This window comes from Neophocaena asiaeorientalis, unplaced genomic scaffold (genome assembly GCF_003031525.2).
Source record: "Neophocaena asiaeorientalis asiaeorientalis breed wild unplaced genomic scaffold, Neophocaena_asiaeorientalis_V1.1 scaffold1091, whole genome shotgun sequence".
In the NCBI taxonomy this organism is placed as follows: domain Eukaryota; kingdom Metazoa; phylum Chordata; class Mammalia; order Artiodactyla; family Phocoenidae; genus Neophocaena; species Neophocaena asiaeorientalis.
The window spans coordinates 227,666-253,813 of record NW_020175444.1 but is presented as its reverse complement, the minus strand read 5'-3'; the positions used below and the strand labels follow the sequence as shown (position 1 = coordinate 253,813).

Here is a 26,148-nt window from a genome sequence, read left to right as displayed (position 1 = left end):
TGCAAAAAAAAAAAAAAAAAAAAAAAAAAAAAAAATCATGGGGCAAGGTATTAACGGTTATTCATGGCAGGTGAAGATTACTTCCTCCTTGGCAGAACAGATCAGAATCAGAAAGGAAACTGTAAGACACACAAAGTTTAACTTTCTGGCATTTGTTAAGTATTTCTTTCTTCTTTGAGCAACCTGGATTCCATGAAGCCAAGAACCTCTTTCTGTCGCATCCCTCACAGGCCTGCTAACACATTTATGGCCAATGCCTCATCTCTCTTCCCTTTATCCAAAATTCCCTTTCACCGGCCTCATTTCCCATAGCTCTTTGCTGAGAGAAAATTACCTGCTCTGAGAAGCCAATCCTTCCAAAGTGATACTGGATGCAGTGGTAGACAGAGTAATAACTCTCCAAAGATATTCATGACTTAACCCCAGAATCTTTCAATTTTTCCAGGGGATTTCATGAGTGGGATTAAGGTTAAGGACCTTGAGATGGGAGGAGTAGCCTGGATTATCCAGGTGAACCTAATCTAATTACTTGGCTCCTTAAAGATGGAGAACCTCTCTGTGCTGGGTCAGAAAGATGAGAGGGAAGAAGAAGAGTTGCTGACTTTCAAGATGGAGGAAGTGGACACAAATCAAGGAATGTGAGTGGCTCTAGAAGCTGGGAATAGTCCTCAATGACAGCCAGCAAGGAAACAGCATCTCAGTCCTACAACCACAAGGAACTGAATTTTGCAAACAATCCAAATGTGCAAGGAAACAGATCCTTCCCCTAGAACCTCCAGTTATGAACACAGCTCTACTGACACCTTGATTTTACCCTGCTGAGACCCATGTCAAAAGTCTGACCTACAGAACTGTAAGGTAATAAATTGGTGTTGTTTAAACCACTATATTTGTGGAAGTTATTTTCTAGCAATAGAAAACTAATACAGATGTTAATATGAGACTCAGTCAGCAGGGCTTTCAGTTAGTTTGCTTTCTGAAGCAACTATTATGGTACCAGATAACAAAAAAAAAATCTCTCACATATTTTGGAACAGGCAGATTGTTTTACAATTCATGGCCAGATGTGTCATCCACTTTGTTCATTCACCTGTTCCATAAATATTTATGGAATGCCAACTAGGTACCAGGTACATATTTCCCTACACATATGGCTCCTTCTAGATCATGTCTACTACAGAAGCGGATCCAGTCAGCAAGTCAATCAACAAATGTTCATTGAGCATCTACTGTGTATTAGGTACAAGGGCAACTCAATCAAGATGGTGGATGGACCTAGAGTCTGTCATACAGAGTGAAGTAAGTCAGAAAGAGAAAAACAAATACCGTATGCTAACACATATATGTGGAATCTAAGGGAAAAAGAAAAAAGGTCATGAAGAACCTAGGGGCAAGACAGGAATAAAGACACAGACCTACTAGAGAAGGGACTTGAGGATATGGGGAGGGGGAAGGGTAAGCTGTGACAAAGTGAGAGAGTGGCATGGACATATATACACTACGATATGTAAAATAGATAGCTAGTGGGAAGCAGCCGCATAGCACAGGGAGATCAGCTCCGTGCTTTGTGACCACCTAGAGGGGTGGGATAGGGAGGGTGGGAGGGAGGGAGATGCAAGAGGGAAGGATATGGGAACATATGTATATGTATAACTGACTCACTTTGTTATACAGCAGAAACTAACACACCATTGTAAAGCAATTCTACTCCAATAAAGATGTTAAAAGAAAAAAAAGATTCACTGAAAGGGTCTTTTAGCTGCCTGGGAAGGCTGGGAAGCCTGAGATTCCAAATTGTGCAGTGGAATATTGGAATAGACAGCCTCTGAGCCTGTCTACACAAGAGCTAGGAGGTATTACTGCCACCCTTTTACATATGCAAAAACTGAGGCTCAGAGAGATTAACGGCCAAATCACACTGCCCGTACGTGATGGAGCTGGAATTTAAAAAAATTTTTTAATTATAGTAAAACACAAATAACATAAAATTTCCTATCTTTTACCATTTTTAAGTATACAGTTCAGTAGTATCAAGTACATGCACATCACTGTGCAGCCAATCTCCAGAACTCTTTTCATCTTGCAAAACTGAAACTCCGTGCCCATTAAACAGCTCCGCATTCCCACTTCTTCCTAGCCCTTGGCAACCACCGTTCTACTTTCCATCTCTCTGAATCTGACTGTTTTAGGTACCTCATGTAAGTGGAACTTTAAAGTATTTGTTTTTTTGTATCTGGCTTATTGCACTTAGCATAATACCCACAAGGGTCATCCATATTGTATCATGTGTCAGAATGTCCTTCCTTTTTCAAGTCTGAACGATATTCCATTGTATTTATATACTACATTTTGTTTATCCACTCATCCATGAATGGGTTGCTTCCATTTCGTGGTTATTGTGAATAATGTTGCTATGAACATGGACATACAAAATATCTCTTCGAGACCCCACTTTCACTTCTTTTGGATATATACCAATGGAGCTGGAATTTGAACATAGATCTCTCTGACTCTGCTGTTCATTCTCTCCCAGGGTGCCACACACCCTAGGGTGAAGTTATGGCTTTCTGTGCTGTAGCTAACCAGATACATGAATTTTTTTGCTCACAGTCCATTCTACATAGAGCTAGTTTTATTCTAGGATTTTCCAGTGATTAAAATACAACCAGATATTCTGCACTAAGAACAAAACTCAAACTCCTTGACCCTATATGATCTGGCCCCTGCCTATTATGTCTAACCTCATTTCCAACCCCTTGCTATACTTTAGTCATACTGTCTCTGTTTCTACTCTTCAAACACAAAGAGCTGTTCCTACCTCAGGGTCTTTGCATTTGCTGTACATTCTCCCTGGTACTTTGCATAACTGGCTCCTTCTTATCATTCAGGTCTCAGCTCAAACGTGACCTCTTCAAAGAGAACTTCCCCCACCACACTTTATAAAGTAGCACCTCCTATCACTATCTAGCACACTGTTCTCCTTTATTTTCTTCATAACTATCTAAAATTTATTTTGTTGTTGTTGTTTTCTCGTTTATTATCTATCTCCCTCACAAGAATGTATTTTCCACACAGAGATCTTATCTCTTATTCCTCCAGTATCCCCAGAGCATAGAACCATACCTGGTACATAACAGATGCTTATCAAATATTTGTTGAATAAAGGAATGTATAAGGAACTTCACTGCAGTATTGTTTATCATATCCAAAAAATGGAAACAGTGTGATTTGAATCAAACTGATTTTATAATTTATCACCTAGTACAGGTCACTTAGAGAATGAAAGAGGTTATTGTTAATAATTATACCAGATCTATAGGCAAAACCAGGACTGCATGACGGCTCTACCTTAATCATTTATTCCAATCCCCTCAATTTGCAGATGAGGACACTTAGGAGACCCAGAGAGGGAAGGTGACTTGATGAAGGTTGCACAGCAAGTTAGGTGCAGAGGTGGAAAAAGCCTCAACTGCTGACACTCAGGCTGGGGCCCTTGATTCTTCACTGCTTGGTTGCTCTGAAGCTCAGCAAAACATGCCCCCCGTCTGCCACTGTGCCCTCACATGACTCTGGGAGAAAACAGAGCTCGTTTTTCTGTCCCAAGAAGCATGCGGTTTGGAGCTCTTCTCTTTCTCTTACTTTTTCTTCCTCCTTTTTGTGGTCGTATACTGGGCTGGCTGGAGGGGAAGCACTTAGGTATCGTGGGATTTCACTGCTGTTCCATTACATAAGTGAAAGCCCTACCAAGGGGAGAATGAAATGCAAAGCAGGGCCATCTGACCACTTCCTTGGCTGGTCCCGGGACCGCCTGGGTCACCCCAGGGCTTGGTTCTGGGAAATGCTCATTCAGTACATTCCTCATCCAACAACTATTTCTTGAGCATCTTCTAGGTTCCAGGCTATACTGTGCTATACACATGGTATACAAGAATGGATCAGTGCTTCCTGGTAGCACAGTGGTTAAGAATCTGCCTGCCAAGGCAGGGGACACGGGTTTGAGCCCTGGTCCAGGAAGATCCCACATGCCCTGGAGCAACTAAGCCCGTGCACCACAACTACCGAGCCTGCGCTCTAGAGCCCGCGAGCCACAACTACTGAAGCCCATGCACCACAACTACTAAGCCTGTGCGCCTAGAGCCCGTGCTCCGCAACAAGAGAAGCCACCACAGTGAGAAGCCTGTGCACCACAATGAAGCGTAGCCCACGCTCACCACAACTAGAGAAAGCCCACACGCAGCAACGAAGACCCAACACAGCCAAAAATAAAATAAATAAATAAATAAATATAAATAAATAAAAAAGATTGTCTCCTATAAGTTGTGCTCAGAGATAGATACCAACACATGTACCCAACCCCAACAACACAAACACTAAATGAAAAAAAAAAAAAAAAAGAACGGATCAGCAAGACATGATCGCTGCCCTCATGGGGAGTCCATTATGGAAAAGGGTGAGTGTTGGATAATAAACATATACAGACAAATTAATTACAGACACGGTTAGTTCTAGAAAGGAAATAGAGCACTCTGATGAACAGTAATAATAGCTGACACCTACTGAAGTCATCTTTGTCTCTACCACTTTGTGAGATAAATATTATGATCTTCATCTTATACATGTGGAAATAGAAGCACAAGGAGTTTGGGTGACTGCCCAAGGTCACACAGCTGGTATGTGTCAGAGCTGAACTTGAACCCCAGAGACTTGCTTCAGAGCCTGAGTCCTTAACCACAAGCTATCTTGGGCAGGAGAGGGTCAAAGGGGAGTGCGTGCTTTCAATAGGGCAGGGAAGGCCTTTCTGAGGAAGTGGTATATAAGCTGAGATGAACTGTAGGAAGAACTGGCAGAAGAATGTTCTAGGCAGAAAAAGGAACATGTGGACAAAGGTGGGAAAGAGGCTGGTGTGTTCAATAATCCGTCAGAAGGCCTGGGAGATTGAGGCGGAGGGTGGATTTTATTCTAGATGCCCCTCACAAAGTGTCTTTGCAGACATATATTTTCTCATTTGATCAAACAGCCTGGTCAGGCCAGTCGAGCAAGTGTTATCATCCATGTTTTACAGAACACTGTACATCGTTTCTGGGAACTTGGGGTCAGAGGTGGTCCCAAGACTTTGAACTTGTGTCAAGTGCTCTTTCTACTCAACCTCCCTGCTGAGGCCCCAGCTGGCCCTTTGCTGCCCCTGTCGTCGCTTAACTATAATGTACCCCTGTCTCCCCAGCACCTCCTCCTCCTCTCACCTCAGAATTTACCTCTTCGGCTGCCTTAACACCTTAATTTCTAGGGGAATCGGATAAACACATCTGTTCTTATCTGCTAATGGGGAATAAAGCCCTGTAGAAACCTAGAGTGAACTTGTTTTTCTATCCCTATGAAAACCTACGACAGCCTTCCTTTCTTCCAGTCATAAGATCAGCCTCCAGCTATTAGCATTCCCTTTCTGCCAAAGTGGCCATCATTATATGATTCATGGCCTGTTCCCAGAGGAGCCTGGCAGAGTTTGAGCCTTGGGCCTTTCGTTAACAGGTAGCAGCTGACAGATGCCAATAATCCAAGCATTGTTCAGATCAGCTAATTCCTTGTCTGTGAATGTGATCGCATCCACCCTCAGAAACCATCCCCAGGAGATGGGGCAGCAGGGCTGTGGGTTCCTCATCATGTCACACAAGCTGTCCAAGTCCCAAACACTGCCTTCCTCTCCACCTCAGCCTGTCCTGCTTCCTACCTTGACCTTGGGGCCCAGACGCACCAGACGTTTCTCACCATGAACTCTGAGCACACACCACGAGCTTTCACACCTGCGTGCCGCTCGCTCTGTTTGTGACATCCTCCCCACCTTCTTTACCGGCTCCCCCCTTGGCCTGAATACAACCCAGATACTGCACCTCGCTGAGCCTTACACTCCCGTTCTCCATGCTTCCAATCTTAATGAACAGCATTCTTTGAGTACCTGTCATACACCACACACTCTGTTAAGCTCGTTACACGGATCATCCCAATATGAGAGCATTTTAAAGGGCAGATTCTCTCATCCTACTATTTTACCACTGAAGAAACTGAATCATAGTAACGCACCCACGGCTGAGCAGAAAGTGCTGCAGGTGGGATACGACCCAGGCAGACTGCGTTCAGGATCTGTATCATCACCATCTCCTGTGTTCACCATCACAACTAACACTTATTGGGCACTTACAGTATACCTCCATAGCTCTAAGACATTGGCGTACACCTTCTCATTGAACTTTCATAAGTCCTATAAAATTTAGTCACTACAAGGTAGGTGTTATTATGTCCATTTTAAAGGTGAGAAAACTGAGGTCTAGAGTGTTTTCATTATTTAGCTAAACCACACATTGAGCAGAATGCATGGAATACACCACCATGCCCTGAAACTGCCCAGATTAGCTGAGGCTGCTAGTGATCTACCCAACACCCCTTCTCCTCCTCTTTTGTAATATCAAAGACTGTATTGTCAGAGATAACAATGTGTCCAATTTAAGAAAAAAAATAAGATAAACAAAACCTCTCCCAGACCCCTCTGCAGATAGGGTAGCTTAGGAAACGTAAGTCAACGTAAGTCAATACCTTGGTGTGGGGCTTCCAGGAAATCATTCAAAGAGGGTATACTCTGCTATTATGTACCATTTGCATTTGGCCCTTTCTCCTTCTTCCTGTTTGAGAGACGAAGACTGGATCTCCAACAGCCATCTTTTGACCATGAAGCAATCCTACGGAAAAAAAAAAAAGGATCAGAAGAAAAGAAGGAACCTGGGATCATGGTGACACCATGTTGACAGAGCAACCAGACCAGCCTTGGGCCATCCAGCTCCAAATTTCACGGAATGTGGAAGAAACAAAAGACTTGTTTAAACCCTGTTGCTTTGATTCTCTGTGACTTGAAACCAAGTGGCTGACCAACCATCCCACTGAGCTGTGTGGTCCTCAAGAGTGAACTCAAAGTACCGCTTGCCTCTGTACCGATGTCAGGAGCACAGCACCTGGGTCACTGTATTGACCTCGACCAACTCTGACTTTCTTGCCATGGAGGCAAAAGAGATGAAGTTAGGAAACAGACATTTCTGATTCCATGGCACAGAATTAAGGGAAGGGCGAAGGAAAGCGTGAAGAGAAGTTGGCTCCAGCATGTGAAGCGCAGACACTGGGGAGAACCGACCCAGCCTCCAACCTGCTCAGGTGTGGGAGAGCAATGCCATCTGAGTGCCAGGCGCTCCACTTGCTCCTCTGCTTCAAGCAGTGATGGTGCCATTTCCATGCCTGGGAAACCCAGGGCCAGGAGCCAATTTAAACCTGCTAAGTGAAGTCAGGAGAGTACCTGAACCAGAGCTGGCTGTCAGCTTGTGCAAAATAGCCAGCCTCTCCAAGTACTGCAATTTGAGGAATTATTTTACATCTCCACCCTCTCCTCACCACACCTGAAATCCAACCACAAGACTGTTGATGCCAATGAGGTATAAGGCTTGCCATGCCAATGCCCCTAAGACAATGAGTGCACTGGCTGTTGGGAAAGTCAACCTCTGGGAACCTCAGTTTCCTCATCTGTACAGTGGAAATAATACTGCCTACCTCTGTTTCCATATGGGGAGTTGGTAAGAGGATCAAATATCATGATGAACAGGAAAGCCCTTTTGTAAACAGTAAAACATTATACAAACCCAAGATAGTGCATGTATTCATTTTTCTGGGGCCTCAGCTTCCACAATTATGGAAAATTCCTTCCAGATCCCTCATTCTATATATATATATTTTTTTTTTATAATTTTCTTTTTATTTATTTATTTATGGCTGTATTGGGTCTTCGTTTCTGTGCGAGGGCTTTCTCTAGCTGTGGCAAGCAGTGGCCACTCTTCATTGCGGTGCATGGGCCTCTCACTATCGCAGCCTCCCGTTGCGGAGCACAGGCTCCAGACGCACAGGCTCAGTAATTGTGGTTCACAGGCCCAGCTGCTCCGCGGCATGTGGGATCTTCCCAGACCAGGGCTCGAACCCGTGTCCCCTGCATTGGCAGGCGGATTCTCAACCACTGCGCCACCAGGCAAGCCCCCTCATTCTATATTTATTACAATGTTTTCTACACTCAAGTGTATACAGCATAAAAAAGTTGTTGAGTGAGTAAATCCTAAGAGTTCTCATCACAAGGAGAAATTTTTTTCCTTTACTCTTTTCTTCTTTTCTTTTTATTGTATCTGTATGAGAAGATAGATGTTAGCTGAACCTATTGTGGCAATCATTTCACAATCTATGTAAATTGAACTATCACGCTGTGTACCTTAAACTTACACAGTGCTGTATGCCAATTGTTTCTCAATAAAACTGGGGAAAAATGACTTTAAAATTGTCATGGTTCCCCCACCCCTGCCACCTCCCACCCACTATGGGGCCACCACATAATACGGAAACCAGAGTTTTTTGTCCAATCATTAGGCTCTGGCCATTTTATTAATGCCATAAGTGCAGGGAAACAAAGCTGGGTCACGTGTCAGTTCCTGTCCAGCCCTGTGCTGGGTGCTGTTCCCAGGGTGTAGTTGCAGGGATTCTGGGTATAGAAGTGTGAATTCCCACCATTTGTCAGTCCCCCAGGTCAATATCAGAAGGGAGGTGCTTTAATCCAATTATGGCATTAAGTCATGGGAAGAGTTGCCCATTAGCTAATTTGCCCACAGTAGTGATTAGCTAATCTGATTAGCTCATTACCACCACCCACTTCTACCAACAGAAAGCAGAGCCTGAAGAGAATAGAAAAAGGATATGCTAGTTTTTTTTTTGTTTTTTTTTTGGTTTTTTTTGCGGTACGCGGGCCTCTCACAGCTGTGGCCTCTCCCCTGCGGAGCACAGGCTCCGGACGGGCAGGCTCAGCGGCCATGGCTCACGGGTCCAGCCGCTCCGCGGCATGTGGGATCCTCCGGGACCGGGGCACGAGCCCGTGTCCCCTGCAACGGCAGGCGGACTCTCAACCACTGCGCCACCAGGGAAGCCCCAGGATATGCTAGTTTTGAAGGGAGGCAAAAAAAATTAAACATTGGAACTCAAAATGACCTAAGAGATGATCTAGTCAGGATGCTGTAAACTGAAAAACTCTGGCTTTATTTATCCTGTTCACCGGTGTAATGGTGTGTTTTTCTCACAGCTGAATGCCTTTATATGCACTTTTCATTATCACTCTCCTCTCCCTGTTATCCTTTTCCTGACTGCCACCCATAGCCATGTTATCTGCTTGGCCCATGGAGTGGCCCTGCCAGGGCTAGTGTCCAACCTTTTGGTACCTATCCTGGTGCCCTTTGGTTAGGGCTAAGCATCTATAAGTATACAGGCACCTAAAGGAGAAGGGGATGGAAAAAGGAGTGGAAGAATTGGACAGACAATACAATCTCTCCAAATCTTAGAAACCTCTGAATATCTCTTATAAAATGGAGTTAATACTGCCTATCCTTAAAAAAATCTGATCAGAGAAGGCATGTGAATTGCCTGGGATACAGTATGTCCTCATTGAATGTTTCTTTCCTTTTCTTCCCAGAAGACTCAAGATGCTTTCCAACACTCTTGCCTTGTGACTCTACATCCCTTACCTAAAGAAGTAGGTAAGGAGCACGTGTGATTATGGTGCTTCAGAAGGGTGAACGGAGGCAGAGAATCAGGAAGTGATCTGCCCCTCATCACTCAAGGCAGGCACTTCCACTACAACTGTCACCCAGTTACCCAGCCAACTCCTAATAGCGGTAGGAGCTACGCCGCCAATGCTACCCATGACCTGGGTGCTGCATGGTGTCAATACTACTGCTTTTGGCCACTGATTCCACACAAGTGAACCAGCCAATGGCAGAGACCAGTAACAACAAACAAGCTAAGAGGTTTCTCACTAGTTTCTTTTCCCTGCTTTATTCTTTTGAAGAACAATGCCTCCCCCAGTCAGATGCTTGTCTTTTGGGTTGTCCCCTGGGTCAGCTCATTGTCAGCCCACAGAGCCCAACCCAGCCAGTCATCTCAGCAACCTAGCTAAAACTTCAGTCAACAGGGGCAAAATGATCCTCTGGCATCATGGAAAGCCACCAACAAGGGGCTGGGCACTGTCTGGCCTCATGAGCTGGGTGCCCAAAAGGACTGCCCAGCTCCAATTAGCTGGTCCACTGGTGGGACTCCTGTGCCCTGGGCCAGTCTCCTGATCTGTTTGTTCGTGACCATTAACTCGACTTTCAATGACACCATTAACTTGACTTTCAATGACTAAGTCAACCAGATCACAATAGAAACCAGGGGGGTCCAGCCCTGGCTGAAATCTTGGCATTTTGGTCACTAGTAAGCAATGACCTTACAGCTGAACCCCACCTCCTCTTTCTCTCTCTCCTCGTGGTATTATCTTTCTTTGGATTTTCCATGGAGTTTCATTGCTTAGCAGCTGGCTCCCTGGGTTTTATCATCTTACACTAACTTCCTCTTTGTCTAAGTCCTACTCTCCCTCTGCCTCTGCCTCCCTCCACATTCCTCTTTCTTCCTCCTTCTCCTCCTCCCTGTCTCCTTTCTGTAAACATTCCTGGAAAGGCTTGTGCTCCTGATGAGAACTGAAGAAATCTGTCAAAGAGAGAGAGCTAGGAGAATTTACTAGTTAAAAGCAGAAGCTCTGGGGACTTTCCTGGCAGTCCAGTGGTTAAGTCCCACCACAGAGGACATGGGTTAGATCCCTGTTCAGGGAACTGGGATCCCACATGCCACGCTGCGTGGCAAAAAAAAAAAAAAGCAGAATCTTTGGTATCAGCTTTGAGTTTGAAGCCAAGATTTGCCACTTAGCAGCTGTGTAAGTTTGGCCATATGATCTGGCCACCCTGAACCTCAGTTTCCTCATCTTGACAACAGGTGTAACAATACTCATTTCATGGGGTCAAGGATAACACTGTGTTATGTAAACTGTTTTGTTAGCAACTTGCCTAGCATATGGTATACTCTAAATAAAATTTAAATTAACACAGTCTTTGTTCTGTATTGTGGTTTAAGTCAATAAGGTTCCAGCTGGGTTCCTTGAAGGTCTGAGGCTCTAACACTTGCCAGGGATGCAGAGGTGTGTGGTGGATGGCAACAGGTTGAGCCCTACTTACTCTCCCACTTTCAAAACAGATCCTATTTTTTCTCTTTTTCATGTTGGGTCTCTGAAGAATATTCTGAAAAAAGGATTCCATTGCCGTGAGAAAAATTCTGGAACTGGCTTCAACTGATTTTCCACCTGTCCTTTTCCTAGTATTTTCCTCTTTGTGTTCATTCCAAAGACACTTAGAACCTCCTAAATCATTGTTCCACTCCCCGCTGCTTCCTTGAACTTGAACCTCCCTCTGTCCATGAAAAATTGTAACTGACATTTCTATTCTGTAAAGAAGATATCGAGGAGTTTAGCCCACCCAGCAGACTTTCTTGGGAGTTTGTTTCACAGGCCTATCACATAGTGAAAGACAGTTATTAGGTGCTTGGTTTCATTTGAAAAAAGCTGATTGTCCATTTTCTTTACCATTTGAGAAATGTAGTTACACCCTGAATTTCACACGAGAGCCTGTGGTTGTGAATTAAATCTGAAAAAGCGCTCTCCATACTAGGCAATGTTGTTTCACTACCTTAAAAAAATTCTCTAAAAAAAAAAAAAAACATGACCTTACTGAGAACAGCCCAGAAAGAAAAGTCACCTTTACGATCTGTAATTCCCTCCATGTTCCCCTGGAGGTAGAGGCCCGGGTAACCTGATCCTCACAAACGCATTCAGGCTTCCAGGAGGTTCTAGGCTTCTGGCACATAAGCTCAGAGGTCTCCTTCTCCCGCCTTATCCGTTTTGCATGCCCCCATTTGCATCCCTTGCGTTTTGCCGAGAGAGGTAGGATGTTGCGGGTGTCTACAGAGGAAAGAATCCTACGTGGTTATTCGCTCCAGTGGTGAGCCCACATGAAGATGCATGTGGTTGAGATGAACCACTCTAGGATTAATGTTCACTAAAGATCATGTGTACAGACAGCACTGTGTGAGGACCCAGGAAACCAAGAGGCACATTTGATTGAAAGTTCAATGGTAGCAAAGTTCATGACAATATCATATATCAGTGTAGTCCCAGGGCCTAACACACTGCTGACACATAACAGACACTCAAGAAAGAGCCACTGAATGATGAATGAATGAATGAATGAATAAGAAAGAGAAAACAGCTTAGGAAAGAGCCATTCTCCCTTACCTCCCTTGCCTATTCCACAGTAGTTCACAGTGAGGCTGATGGCCTTTCTGCTTCCCCTCCAATCCATCTTTCCATGCTGCAGCAAGAGTGAGTCATCTGAAATATAAATAAAGTCTTGTCACTCCTGTGCTTCAAACCCTCCACCTAGGACTTAAAATATAACCAAAATCTTTGCCTTGGTCTACCAAGCCTGTGTGGTATGGTTCCTGGCTAGCTCAGTGACCTCATCTCCTTTCCTCCTATCCCCTTAATCTCTGAGCCACTCTGACCTATTGCCTGTTGCCTGGACAAACCAAGCTCAATCCTGCCTCAGGGCCTTTGTACTTGCTATTTCACTAGCCTGAAACACTCTTCCCCTAGATTTTTAAATGAAAAGGTATTTTCTTGTCATTCAAACCTCATGTTAAATGATACTCCTCAGAGTGGCCTTTCTTGAGCACTCAATCTAAAGTAGCCACCTATTGGGGCTTCCCTGGTGGCGCAGTGGTTAAGAATCTGCCTGCCAATTCAGGGGACATGGGTTTGATCCCTGGTCCAGGAAGATCCCATGTGCCACAGAGCAACTAAGCCCATGTGCCACAACTACTGAGCCTGCGCTCTAGAGCCCACAAGCCACAACTACTGAGCCCGTGTGTCACAACTACTGAAGCCCGCTCGCCTAGAGCCCGTGCTCCACAACAAAGAATAGCCCCCGCTCACCACAGCTAGAGAAAGCCTGCGTGCAGCAACAAAGACCCAATGCAGCAATAAATAAATAAGTATTTTTAAAATTTTAAAAATAAAAAATAAAGTAGCCACTTGTTCATTCTCTATCACATCACCATTTTCTTTTTCTTCATAACAATAAGCACTTGGAAATAGTTTCACTCATTTCTTTGTTTTCACAATTATTGTCAGTCTTGTGCTCTAAAATGCAAGCTCCTTCTATTGTGTGCAACACTGACAACTCTCCAATGCCTGGAACAGAACTGCACCTGCAGGTCTTGATGGATATTTTGAATGAATTAATAAATGCAGCCTTGGCATCCTGAGGGTTCTGGGCAACACCAAGTGAATTCTCCCAGGGGGCCAATAATTCAGAAACAGAAGATAGATGCCTCCAATAGAAGGGCCAAGAAGGAAGAAATATAAACGATAATAGCTAACATTTGTAGAGCACTTACTATATGTCAGATATTTTTCCAAGCCCTCAATATTTATCTTTTATAATTCTCACAACCATCCTTGGAGGTAGGTCAAATTATTCCTATTTTATAGATAAGTAACTGGTACAAAGAGAGTAACAACATATCCTCTGACAAAGGTGGAAAATGGAAGATCAAAGAAGCAAACCAAACTATGAACCACTATGCTACAATGCTTTTCTCAAACTGTCTTACTCAGAGCATACATGGGCTAACAGCCACCCTTGGGGAGAGACTGTAGGAGACAAGTAGAAAGATGGAGCAAGTCATAACATCACTAATCATTAGAGAAATGCAAATCAAAACCACAGTGAGGTATCACTTCACACTGGTCAGAATAGCCATCATCAATATGTCTACAAATTTGATTACGCTGTAGAGGGTGTGGAGAAAAGGGAACCTTCCTACACTGTTGGGAATGTAAATTGGTGCAGCCACTATGGAAAACAGTATGGAGATTCCCCTTCCTGGGCATATATCCAGAAAAGATGAAACCTATAATTCTAAAAGATACATGCACCCCAATGTTCATAGCAGCATTATTTACAAATAGCCAAGATACGGAAACAACTTATGTGTCCATCAACAGATGAATGGATAAAGAAGATGTGGTATGTATACACAATGGAATACTACTTAGCTATTTAAAAGAATGAAATAATGCCATTTGCAGCAACATGGATGCACCTAGAGATTATCATACTAAGGGAAGTAAGTCAGACAGAGAAAGCCAAATATCATATGCTATCACTTATATGTGGAATCTAAAAAAAATGATACAAATGAACTTATTTATAAAACAGACTCACAGACATAGAAAACAAACTTATGGTTACCAAAGGGGAAAGGCAGGGGAGGAATAAATTAGGAGCTTGGGATTAACAGATACACACCATTATATTAAAAATAGATAAACAATAAGATCCTACCATATAGCACAGGGAACTATATTGAATATCTTATAATAATCTATAATGGAAGAGAATCTGAAAAAGAATGTACACATATATGTGTGTGTGTGTGTGTGTGTGTATATATATATATATATATATATAACTGAATCACTTGCTGTACACCAGAAACTAACACAACATTCTAAATCAACTATACTTCAATTCAAAAAAAAGAATTTGCCAATGAAAAAGAAAGAAAAATGAAATATGGAGTAAGGCAGGTATTGATATCAAAGTAAACACAGATGTACCTCCAGGCTGGCAAAGTCTAAAGCCATGAGTAAACCTAATGAATGGTCTCATGTTGATAGAAAATGCTCTGGAGTCTGCCATTTAGCCCTTTGACCAAAAACATGCCTGGTAAAACTGCATGTCCACAGTTGAAGCAGTACCTGGGCAGTCTCTCTGCCACCACCCAGGCTTGTGTGGCCTATAGGCTGACAGCCTACAGACATGTTTTGCTTAATCCTCATGGTATGGCCTAAATAAACATTTTTAAAAATTATACCTGTGGCCAACCTTTAAAATCAGGATACTTCACATTTAAGTTCAGATTTCTGGCTTCCATCAAAACATCACAAGAACTGCTAACACTAATCTTGGTTTTGCACCTGGCACGGTCAGCCAGAACTGAGTCACAGCTGTCCTTCTGGAAAGGAGCATGTGCATCCAGTTCACCACGGTCCCCATCACTCCCTAGTTTGTCTTTAATACTGAGCCGTATATTTCTGCCTACGTGTATTCACTTAAATGAGCCATGTATACTCTAAGCGTTTGAATTAATGATCCCTGGTGGGCATTTAACACCACACCCTGCACTGCTGGGACAGCTGTGACTGGCCTCCCAGCCTCCAGTCTTTACCGCTCCACAGACATGCTTCCCAGTGCCACCAGATCCCACATAACAGTTAGGGAAGGGATCAGCCACATAGCCATAATTCAAAACCAAGTTCATCCCTGGCACTGTGTTGCTGTCCTCCCCTCCCCACCCTTTCCTCACCTTTAAAATGGGAGAATAATAATACCCACCTTGGATGGCCAAAAAGCGTTTTAAATACTAATAAATTCCATGGCACATATGGCCCAGGCGTTCCGCGGCATGTGGGATCTTCCCGGACCGGGGCACGAACCCGTGTCCCCTGCATCGGCAGGCGGACTCTCAACCACTGCGCCACCAGGGAAGCCCGCATCATATGTTATTTATCTCTGTCTCTATTGTTCTTTTACCCAGAATGTTCAGCACTTTATTGAAAATAATAAGAGACACAAAGAAGCAAGAAAAAAAAATACCCTCCTGTCAAGAGATAAAATATGCAACAGAACCAGACCCAGAAATAACCTAGATGTTAGAAGCATCAGACAGGGACATTATAACTACTCTAATGAACATGTTAAAGGACTTAGCATTAAAAAGGTGCACGAGGGCTTCCCTGGTGGCGCAGTGGTTGAGAGTCCGCCTGCCAATGCAGGGGACATGGGTTCGTGCCCCGGTCCGGGAAGATCCCACAGGCCGCGGAGCAGCTGGGCCCATGAGCCATGGCCGCTGAGCCTGCGTGTCCGGAGCCTGTGCTCTGCAACGGGAGAGGCCACAACAGTGAGAGGCCCGTGTACCACAAAAAATAAATAAATAAAATAAATAAAAAGGTGGACGAAATGTATGGATCATGGGGAATTTCAGCAAAGAGATGGAAGCTATTAAAAAAGTGTCAGATGGAAATGCTAAACATGAAAACACAACATCAGAGATGAAGAACTGCCCAGGCAGTCTTGTCAACAAATGGGACACAGCAGAAGAAAGGATAAGTGAATTTAAAGATAGAGGTTATTTTTACAAATATGAAAAGAGAAGAACAATCAGTGGGAAAACACCCAGGAGCTGTGAGACCATATCAAATTGCCCAACATAAATGAAACTGAGTGCCAGAAGAAGAGAGAGAATGGAGCAGATGAAGTATGTGAACAGATCATGGCCAATAAGAGAAATAGACAAATCAACAATTATAGTTGGAAATTTCAACTTTTTTCTTGTCAATAATTGATAGAAAAATTAGACAAAAATTATTAAATATATAGATAACTTGAACAATACTATCAAGCAACTTGACCTAATGTATAGAATACCTCATCTCAGAGAATTTACTTTCTTTTCAAATGTTCATGAAATATTCAAACGTAGACCATATTCTGGGGCATAAAACTAATCTCAATAAATTTAAAAGGATTAAAAATACAGAAAGGTATATTTTCTGATGACAATGGTGGTCAACTATAAATCAGCAACAGAATGACACCAAGAAAATTCTTAAATATGTGGGTAATAAACAGAACACTTCTAAATAATCTACAGGTCAAAGAGGAAATAACAAGGGAAATTAAACATATGTTTAAATTAAAATGATAAGAAATCTTAAAAATTTGTAGGATCCAGCTAAAGCAGTGTTTAAAGAGGAATTGATGGTATTAAATGCTCATACTAGAAAAGAAGAAAGGTCTAAAATCAATTATCTAAGTTTCTACCTTATGAAACTAAAAAATTAAGAGCAAATTAAACCCAAAGTAAATAAAAGGAAGGAGATAATAAAGATAAGAGCAGAAAACATTGAAATAGAAAACAGAAATTAGTAAGCAAAACAATGAAACCAAAAGCTGGTGCTTTGGAAAGATCAATAAAATTGGTAAACCTCTATATATACAGATCAAGAAAAAAGGACAGAGACCCAAATTACCAATGTTATGAATAAAAGAAGGACTGTCACAGCAGATCTATCAGATGTTAGGAAGGATAATGTTATTTTATGAACAACTTCCTGACAATAAATTTGATAACATAGATGAAATAAACAAATTCCTTACTAAGACTCATTCAAGAAGAAAGGGAAAACTTGGGTGGCCTTATATCTATTAAAGAGATTGTATTCGTAGTTAAAGTCCTTCCCACAAAGAAAAACTCCAGTTTTACTAGGGAATTCTACCTAACATTTAAAGAAGATACAGTATCAATTCTACATGAACTCTTTCAAAAAATAAAAGAGGAAAAAACACTTTCCAACCTGTTTTACCAGGTTGGCATTACCCTGACATTAACCACACAACCCAGCAATTCTATTCTGAGGAATTTACCCAAGGGAAATGAAAACATACGTCCTCCCAAAGATTTATACAGGAATGTTTATTGTATCTTTATTCTTAATAGCCCCAAACTGGAAAAAACACAAACGTCCATCAGTTGGTGAGTGGATAAACAAATTGTGGCATATAGTGGAATACTACTCAGCAATAAAAAGGCACAAACCAGTGGTTCATTCAGAAACATGGATGAATCTCAAAAGCAATATTCTAAGTGAATAAAAAGACAGAAAAGACTACATACTGTATGATTCCATTTAAAAGACAGTCTAGAAAAGGCAAAAGTATAGGGACAAAAAACAGATGAGTGGTTTCTAGGGGCTGGGAATGGGGAGAGGGGGTTAACTACAAAGAGGCATGAAGAAACTTCTTGGGATGATAGAAATGTTCTATGTTTTGATTGTGATAGCAGTTACGCAGCTGTATATATTTGTCAAAGCTCATCAAACTGTACACTTTAAAAGAGTGATTTTTATCATATCTAAATTATACCTCAGCAAATTTTAAATCTCTTTAAGAATGTTACCATTAGGGAAGACTGGGTAAAAAAGTACACAGGATTTTTCTGTAGCATTTTGTACAGATGCATGTGAATCTACAACTTTAAGAGAAGGATGGAGCAGAAAACGTTACTTCTATTCATTAAGATAAGAAGAAAAATGTTTACACTATAAATCAGGGCTCAGAAAGAATGTAGATTACACCCCTAGGTAAAGAGTTCAAGGTAATTTACCCAAAGTCATATTCGTGTGAGAGAGGGTGATGGCTTCTCCCCCTGAGCTTGCTCAAGTTGCCATCAGAAAGCCACTGCCAGTTATGATTCGAAACGTTCCCAAAGATTAGAAGGAATCCTGCACTCCTCAACAACAAACTTCAGCTTGTGATCTTACCAAAAAAGCTCATGGTGACAGTCGTGCTAAGAATCAAAGTCAAACAGCAACCATTCCAAATCTCCCAGCCGTACTTTCCACCAGTAGAGAAGGCCAAGACAGGACAAGTGACCTTTGCCTAATGAGAGACTGGTGAGCCACAAAAATACTTCCCCAAAAGTCCACGGGGGCATGAAGTGCTAGAGCTGTCCACAGCAGTTGGTGAAGTTCCTCTTTTGGGTTCCACATCTGCCTGGCAGACTTCCTCCATTTGGTCTGGCAGACCAGGTTCCAATAACCACAGGCTGGCAGCACTATGGACCAAGCAGGGGATGAGGCATTCTGGGAGGAAGCAAAGGGGCAAACGGTCAAGGAGGGTCTGAACTTTGGTTTGGGGATAAGGCCCTCCATGCATTCCTCTAGAAGCTGGAACTTGACTTTCATCAGAGGACTTGAGGTTCATCCTGGCTTGGTTATTGTGGGACCTTGTGTAACCTCAGAATTCTCAACACTGATGGTCATAATACTTCATAAGAGAGATATTAAGATGTAATGAGGTCATGGTTATTCAAATGTTAGATTTCTCTTTTTCTCTAAGCCAGTGTTTCCCAAGGTGTAGCACCAAGGGGGTACATCAGAAAATTTGGGGTTATAATAGACTTTTTCATTTTAATACTTATAAACTTAATTTAAAGGGTATTAGAAAACAAGAACTAGCCCATCTACCTTGCTAAGATGAAATTAAGTTTAAAATGGAATCCAAGGGACTTCCCTGGTGGCACAGTGGTTAAGAATCCGCCTGCCAACGCAGGGGACACGGGTTCCGGCCCTGGCCCGGGAAGGTCCCACATGCTGTGGAACAACTAAGCCTGTGCGCCACAACCACTGAGCCTGCGCTCTAGAGCCCGCAAGCCACAACTACTGAGCCCACGTGCCACAACTACTGAAGCCCGTGCACCTAGAGCCCATGCTCCACAACAAGAGAAGCCACTGCAATGAGAAGCCCACGCACCTCAACGAAGAGTAGCCCTCACTCACCGCAACTAGAGAAAGCCCACGCACAGCCACGAAGACCCAACGCAGGCAAAAATAAATTAAAAATAATAAATAAATTTATAAAAATAAAAAAATAAAATAAAATGGAATCCAAGTGAAACCTATGTTAGAAATATATTAGGTTAATAATTTTTTAAATGTAGATATAGCAGAAATTATAAAGATGATTAAAATTTGAGAAATAATACTGCCAGGGCTGTGAATCTCATCCTTGGGTCTCCTGGAAGGAGCACTCGAGGCCTTTTACATTATATAACACAGTACTTTCTTTGTAAGAACCCAGGGACACATTGTTTTTGGTCACAGGATCAGATGCAGTTGTACTTCTCCCAAGGATTTGCTTTGGTTTATCTCATGAACATTGCAAACTGTGTAATCAATTAGGTTTCCCTGTTTGCACTGACAAGAAAGCTTAAAGCCTAAATTGGGGACCAGTTATCACATAATGTATAGGATTGTATCATATTCATTGTTTATGAGCCTCACTCCTAACTCTTATGGTCATTTATTTTTTCAGTTCTCTTCTACGTTTAACTTATTGTCTTCCTATATTTTCATATCCTTTAAACCACCTTAAATCTTATTTGAAATAAAAGAGGAGATAAATTGTTAAATGTCCTAAGTTCTTTTTCTTTTCTTTACTTAAAGATGGCATAAGCAAAGTTTGTCCTTAAACTCCAGGGATTGTTCTTTCTGAATCTCTTGGTGTCCCTAGGTTAATACAGATTCAAGCGTGCTTTGATAAGAGTGAAACAATCAGCATTCAGTTTCATTTTGAAATCAGCCCTTGTCAAAAGCCACCCTTGTCAGTATTACATCCCTGAGGTACAGAGAGTTATGACTGACTTCACACCTGGGTAACCCCATGGACCTTAAGTAAAATGGGAAATAGGTGCTGCGGTGGAAGTGGGTTTCCTCCTTTTCCCTCAAAAGCCAAGCTTTTGCTGACAAAAAAACAAAAAACCAAAAACGCAAGCTAAAATGATACCAAATTCGGCGTCAGAGCACTCAGAATACAGCAATGGAAAGCTACTTTATTCATAGTTTATACACTGAGTTTCCTAAACTAGCAGACTTTTCCTGCCTGCATCTCCCTGTACCTACCAGTGTTTTCTCCAGTGTGAGAAATTTTGGATCAACTTCTCATATTTTTCAGTGTCTTCACTACATTATATTTTCTGAGCCTCATCTTATTCTCTATGAAATAAAGATAATCTCTATTCTACCTATTTCAACATGAAGTTACAATAAAACAAAATACAATATTTGCCGGGACTGTCTTAGTTGCATGTGACAAAAATTCAACTCAGACTAGCTAAGGGCAAAAGATGGATGGGGGGTCGGGGGGTGGAGTGGGGGAGGAGATTATTTAGAAATTATTCATATGAAGATTGAATAACCACATCAGTGCTTAATGGTGGATCTCAGAGACCTCTGGAATCAGAAACTTAAATTCCACCAAGACCCTCTCTGTGTGTCTCATGTGTTTCATTCTGTACGTCAACTTTATTCTTTCTTGAACTATATTCATAGCTTCCGTATCTCAAATCTCACAATGCACAAACCCACAGAGGAACTGAGACTTACTTTCTCTATCCCAAACTCAAAAATCCTACAAACGGATCTAACTGGCTAATCTTGGGTCAGCTACCCACCATTGAACTCATCAACTATGGCTGTTTAAGTTTGGGTATTAGGACTGGCTCATATCAGATTAAGTGCCTATCTGTGAGCCATTAAACACTATCTAGGACAAAGATCTTTAAAAAGATGAAGTTCCCACTCAAGTCACATTTTTTAAATTAGTGTAGAGAAAGAAGAGAAGAGAATATGGAGAAAGATAGACTGTTATGGGCAGAAAAATAATAAGAGAGAATTACTACAGAGTGTTTACAAAATCAGGATTATGAGACAAACATATGGTTTTCAAGTCACCCAGGAATTCAAGACTCATATCAAGTGCCACCTACTCCAAGAAACCTCTCCTGATAATTACTGCCAATTATGAGACCCTTCCCTCACTGGCCTACCCATTATATTTATGTGAAATATAACTTCCACTAATTATATTTAATTTCTCATTTGAGTATATACTACATTAAATTACCTTCTAGCACATTGACTATTTTAAATTTTGTCTTCTCTGCTTGATTATTCCCTGGTGATAGAAATCGGCTGTTTCTTGCTGATGCAGTCATAATGATTGGTGTTAACATATTATTGCTCCCAGGAAATACATTTGCATTTTAACTGGGGTCTGCCACATGCAAAGTCTGAACCCAAAGGAGTAATTATAATGCTGGGAATGTTACACATACAACAGGACATCTTTGGCAGTCTAACTTAGGCCCAAATGCTGTCAAATCAAATATAACCACCACCATATTACTACATTTATCATCATCATGTTGTCATCATCAATTTTGGTTTGTTGATAAACTTAACGGCACTTATACATCCAGGACGTACTATCTGGAAATGGGGAGGGGTGGGCAGCACTGCATTATGGTTAAGATCATGGCCTCTGGAGCCAAGCAGACCTGAATTTGGTCTAAGTTCTGCCACTTAGTTGTGTGACTAAAGTCAAATTACTTCACACTGCTGAACATCGGTTCCTCACTATAAAGTGCGTACAACAATAGTACCTACCTCAAGGAGCTGTTTTCAGAATTATAATAAATGAGATAAGATGTCTAAAGCCCCTGGTACCTGGGAGTGTGCCTGGTACATAGAAAGTGCTCAATAAATGGTGGCATTTAAAGTTCTAATTCAAATAATGTGTCCCATTCCCGCATAAACATATATATTCATCAAGATACACCCCACACACACATACACACACACACAAAAGATATATGACACAACTTTTAGTTGGAGAATGCAATAATTGCATCTAAACTCTATGTGGAAGGGGCTACAGAATCACAATAGTATATTCAAGTATATTCCTACATAAACTCTAAAATCTTCTGCCAGGACATAGGACTGCAATTATCTTATAAAACTTTATTAAATTTATTAAAGTTGTTTAATTCAGACTTCCTACTAAGTCCCACACACAGACATATATAATAACACAACTATTCCTGCCCCCTTCCCCTGGAGGGTAGCATGGACTCACAGCATACTTTATATGGACAAGAAACTAACCTTTTCTTGGTCATGCTACTGAAATTTTGAGGTGGTTTTTTTATTGTAGCATAACCTATCCTTACCTGACTAATAAAAGACTTCTTAATTTTTTCCCCAGTGTGCACTTAAAACTGCCCTTCCAGAACTTCCTCTCCCCATGCTTCAGATCTTTACTTGCTGCTTTCTCCATTGAAAAACACCCCTCCTATATCCCATGCCCTCAGGGACAATGAATTCTATGTGAATTCCTGCTGACTTGTTAAAGCTACAGAAGCATAAAAATGTTATCCTTTCCAAGAAACATACTTATAAATTCAACTAGAGCCAAATGCAACAAAATGTCTTATCCCAAAGGAGTGAATTTTTAATAGCATGGAAGTCCAAAGAGAAAGAAATTTAAACATGTTAAGACATTTCTGACTATCATATTAAAAATGTCTCATTATAATTTTATACTTCATAAGGAACTTGTATATTCAGTATCTCAGGGCAACATTATTATCCCCATTATACAAATAAAGGAACTGGCGCTAAGAAAGTTTCATTTGATTGCTCAAGTTCACATGGCTGATAAATGATAGATTCAGAAATATTTAATCCAGATCTACTCCAAGCACAGAGTCCATTCAATCAATGAATAATTGTATATTATCTACTATATTCCAGACACTGTTCTAGACTTTGGAGATACAGCAGTAAATAAAACAGAAAAAAAAAAAATTTCCTATCTCAGAGAGCTTACATTCTAGAGAGGGGAGATGAGGAGAGCCAAACAAAACAAAACAAAACAACACATAATTTGGTGTCAGTTGGCAAAAGGCATAATGAAGAAAAATAAACAATGATAAAGAGGACAGAGTATGCTAAAGGGTGCTATCTTATATAGGTAGTCACAGAAGGCCTTTATGAAAAGGTACATTTCAACAGAGACCCGAATGAAGGAAAGCAGCAAGCCAGGCATCTATTTGTAGTATAGGCTTTCCAGATATGGGTGGCAGCAAGTGCAAAGGCCCTGAGACAAGAGTGTATCTGATGCTTCCAAGGAACAGCAGGAGGGCCAATCTGGGATGAATACAGGGGTGAGTAAACAATAGGAGATGAAACCAATGAGGAGGTAGAAGGCAGATCACGGAGGGACAAGTGGGCCAATACAAGGATTCTGGCTTTCTCCTGAATGAAATAAGAAGGCTTTGGAATACTTTGAACATACGGGAGACTGGGCACTCTGATAGGAACTGGTGATGTAACAATAGATAACCAATAATAATTAATTAATTGGGGGGCACCAATTAAGATCAAGCTTATAGGGAAACTTACAATCTTAAGACCCTTATATTAAGAAAGAAGAAAGGTCTGTCATACAGAGTGAAGTAAGTCAGAAAGAAAAAGACAAATACCATATGCTAACACATATACATGGAATTTAAGGGAAAAAAATGTCATGAAGTACCTAGGGGTAAGACAGGAATAAAGACACAGACCCACTGGAGAACGGACTTGAGGATATGGGGAGGGGGAAGGGTGAGCTGTGACAGGGTGAGAGAGAGGCATGGACATATATACACTAACAAACATAAGGTAGATAGCTAGTGGGAAGCAGCGGCATGGCACAGGGATATCGGCTCGGTGCTTTGTGACTGCTTGGAGGGGTGGGATAGGGAGGGTGGGAGGGAGGGACACGCAAGAGGGAAGAGATATGGGAACATATGTATATGTATAACTGATTCACTTTGTTATAAAGCAGAAAGTAACACACCATTGTAAAGCAATTATACCCCAATAAAGATGTTTAAAAAAAAAGAAAGACTGAAAAAAGTCAATGATCTATGCTTCCATCTCAAGAAGTTAGACATGAAATAACAAATTAAACCCAAAGAAAGTGTGGGAGGAAAAAAAATGGTAAGAGTAGAAAGTAATTGAATAAAAAACTTATCCCTAGTGAGACAAATTGAGATCAAAGAGAACACAAAAATAATCAATATCAGAAATGAAAAGGGCATCACTCTAGATACTTTAGACATTAAAAAGATCATAAGGGACAATATATTGAAACGTATTTCTAAATTCCAAATTTTTGAATAATCAAATTCCTAAAAAAATATAAATTATCAGAGCTGACACAAGAAGAAAGAGAAAATTAAAATAATACTATAACCATAAAATAAATTAATTACATAATTTAAAACCTTCCCAAAAGAAAACTGTAGGCCCAGATAGCATTACTGATGAGTTTTACCAAACATATAAAGAAGAAATCATGTCAGACTTCACAATAAATAAAATGGAACCCTCATCAACTGGTTTTGAGGCCACCATAGCCTTGACACTAAAAACTGAGGAGGGTATTCTGAGGAAGGAAAATTACAGACTAATCTTACCCATGAACACTGATACAGCAAAGCCAGCAATATGTAAAGAACAATGTATCACAATCAAGTAGAGTTAATTCCAGGAATGTAAAGTTGAGTTGACATTTATAAACCTATACATGTAATTTACCATATTAAAAGAGTAAGCAGAAAAATCATGATTATCTCAAGAAAGAAGGGAAAAATGTTGAGCACTTCGAAGAGGAGAAAAATGTTCATTCATCATATTTTTCATATGGGTAATGTCGCCTATTTCATTTCTAATTTTATTTATTTGAGTCTTCATTGTTTTTCTTGGTAAATCTAGCTAACAGTTTTATCTATTTTATCTTTTCAAAAACACAGCTCTTAGTTTCATTTATCTTTTCTATTGTCTTTTTAGTCTCTCACTTATTTCCACTCAGATCTTTGTTATTTCATTCCTTCTGCAAACTTTGGGCTTAGTTTGCTCTTCTTTTTCTAGTTTCTTAAGGTGTAAAGTAAGATTATTTCTTTGAGATCTTTCTTTTTACTTAATGTAGGTGTCTATCACTATATACCTCCACCTTAGAGCTTTAGCAAAAGCAACAAAAGAAGAAATAGATAAATTGAACTTTACCAAAATTTAAAACTTTTGTGCCTTGAAGGACACCATCAAGAAAGTAAAAAGACATTCCCTGGTGGCGCAGTGGTTAAGAACCTGCCTGCCAATGCAGGGGACACGGGTTCGAGCCCTGGTCCGGGAAGATCCCACATGCCGCAGAGCAGCTAAGCCCGTGTGCGCCACAACTACTGAGCCTGTGCTCTAGAGCCTGAGAGCCACAACTACTGAAGTCTGTGCGCCTAGAGCCCATGCTCTGCAACAAGAGAAGACCCCGCTTGCCGCAACTAGAGAAAGCCCATGTGTAGCAACAAAGACCCAAAGCAGCCAAAAATAAAATATAAATAAATAAGAAAGTAAAAAGACAACCCACAGAATGAGAAAAATATTCACAGATCACATACCTGATAAGGAATTAGTACCTAGGATATATAAAGAACACATATATCTACATAATAGAAAGACAAATAACCCAATTAACAAATGGGCAAAGGATCTGAATAGACATTTCTACAAGAAAGGTATTAAATGGCCAATAAACACATGAAAAGACACTCCATATCATTAGTCATGGGGAAATCCAAATCAAAACCACAATGAGATAACACATCACACCCACTAAAGATGGCCAGAATCAAAAAGTTGGGTAGGGCTTCCCTGGT

At 41.2% G+C, this 26,148-nt stretch overlaps 2 long non-coding RNA genes across 3 annotated transcripts in view; both read right to left on the bottom strand.

Moving 5' to 3' along the window:
- LOC112415194 (uncharacterized) overlaps window positions 1-12,352 on the bottom strand; it is a 20,492-nt gene extending 8,140 nt beyond the window's left edge. The window contains exons 1-2 of the long non-coding RNA XR_003006294.1: window positions 12,218-12,352; window positions 6,586-6,728 (exon numbers count right to left, since the gene is read on the bottom strand). This is a non-coding gene — a long non-coding RNA (uncharacterized LOC112415194). The remainder of the gene's footprint in view (window positions 1-6,585; window positions 6,729-12,217) is intronic.
- A 6,024-nt stretch (window positions 12,353-18,376) lies between these two features.
- The window catches only part of LOC112415193 (uncharacterized), a 60,512-nt gene continuing 52,740 nt past the window's right edge, over window positions 18,377-26,148 (bottom strand). For both annotated transcript variants that reach the window (XR_003006293.1, XR_003006292.1), the window contains one exon: window positions 18,377-18,691. This is a non-coding gene — a long non-coding RNA (uncharacterized LOC112415193). The remainder of the gene's footprint in view (window positions 18,692-26,148) is intronic.